At 48.0% G+C, this 1703-nt stretch overlaps 1 pseudogene, besides 5 other annotated features; it reads right to left on the bottom strand.

Annotated features, from left to right (window-relative positions):
- Tc00.1047053511205.10 lies at positions 1-757 on the bottom strand (annotated as a pseudogene; the record flags this gene model as incomplete).
- Positions 1-851: a sequence feature (heterozygous, Esmeraldo-like haplotype).
- Positions 802-830: a microsatellite.
- Positions 852-1103: a sequence feature (areas merged during assembly that could not be assigned to a particular haplotype. This can correspond to areas where the two haplotypes were merged or to regions with more than two copies in the genome that were merged during assembly.).
- Positions 1104-1703: a sequence feature (heterozygous, Esmeraldo-like haplotype).
- Positions 1521-1549: a microsatellite.

Genomic DNA, 1703 nt, shown 5'->3' with positions numbered 1-1703 from the left:
CCGAGTGGTTCCATATCTCGTAGCCAAATCCAAGAGCATGTGCAACCTCGTGTGCGGTTTGGCGCACTGTCGCATCATCACGAACAAGGGTCCGAGGATCATAGTTCAACACAGCAACAAATGGACGACCATCCCGCAATGTGAGGCACGGCCCTGCCCACGCCGCCGCCCCAGTCACGGGTGCAGCACCGGCATAAATAACTATGTCGGTATTAGGCACCCCTTTCGTCCGGTGTTCACGCGGAATCGTAAATTCAGTGCAAATTCCATACACAGGATCCGGCACAACCAACTTGATCCTCATGGGTTTAACAAAAATCCGATCAGAGTGCATTTTAAGGGCTTTGAGAATGACCTATGACTCAAATATATTCTTCTATTCCTCCGTAAATATATTCCCTCTTCGACAAACAGTCATTATTCCCCAAAGGTCCGACCCTTGTTGCCCCTCTGCAGTGCAGTACTTCAGTGGATTCTTCAGATCCTCCGTAAAAACCCTAAAGCGGATCGGTGCCCAGCCATCGTCCCCATCCTCGCTGGCGGCGGTGTACGCCTGCACGGCGCCCTGTCCCCGGCGCGGCACCTCACGCACCACCGCAGTCGGCAGCCGGCCGTATTTCTTCATCATCGCGTCAAACCCACAGCGGTGCTTCACTGCACGATCAGCGGCAACGCAAACACCGGCGCAACACACCACCATCATGAGCCACGGCAGCAGCAGTGGCAGCAGCGGCGCGGTGTGGCGTGGCTGGCGCATGGCTTCGGTACAATTTGTCTGTTCCTGAGGTGCGGGCAGCAGCAGTGGTATTAGTGGTGGTGGTGGTGGTGGTAGCACAGGCCTTGTCTGCGGGGATAAAAAGAAGGGGAGAGGAGAAAAATTAAGTTTTTTTGCAAACACAACAAATTTTGCCTTTATTTGATTATTGTTCGTTCTTGATGATGTGTTTGATTCACAAACGACTATATTGTGGTCAATTAGCAAAATTAACACCAGTGACAAGACTCTGAAAAATGTTGCGTTGTCGTACAGTACTCTTTTTGTGGTTTCACTAATTGCTGCATCTGTGGAACGTAAAATGGCCGTCTCAATGGAAATAATGCAATTGTATTTGCGTGCAATGATTCTAAAGAGAAATTTTAGGTGTTTTGTTCCACTTCATTATTTTCTTATTTCTAGTTTATTGGTATTCCTTCGTCCTCGCTCGAGAGCCAATTGGTCGAGGTATCGTAGTTAACTTTGTGTTGCATTCAGCCTTTGGATACTGAAAGGGAAAAGAAATAAATGGTGATCCATCCATAGAGTCCCCAGAAATGTTGCGGAAATGGGATCAATAGCGCCCCTACCGCATACCACAAGTCCATTTCGTTGCCCTGTCAAGCTAAGATTGCTTTCTTCACAAAGTTACTCTCTCGCTCCCTCTCTGTTTGGTCACGTTTAATGGTCCACAAGAGTGGTTGGTTTCCTGTATGAATCTCATGCAGACAGAAACTGTCACACAAGGTCTCATCATGGATTGCACTTTTTTCTTTTTTTTCTTTTTTTTTTCTTATGTCATACGGCTTATCGGCCGTTGAGGAATGCAAAAAGTGCCGCTTCTTCCTCGCGGATTCTTTTTTCAGTGGTCTCCAACTCATTATCTACCGCATTGAGCAAGGGGATCTCTTTTTGGTTGTTTGGTCCAAGGGCAGTCACCGACGTCGAC

The sequence above is a fragment of the Trypanosoma cruzi genome, genomic scaffold (assembly GCF_000209065.1).
Source record: "Trypanosoma cruzi strain CL Brener 1047053517069 genomic scaffold, whole genome shotgun sequence".
NCBI lineage: Eukaryota > Euglenozoa > Kinetoplastea > Trypanosomatida > Trypanosomatidae > Trypanosoma > Trypanosoma cruzi.
This window is presented reverse-complemented; position numbering and strand designations above follow the sequence as displayed.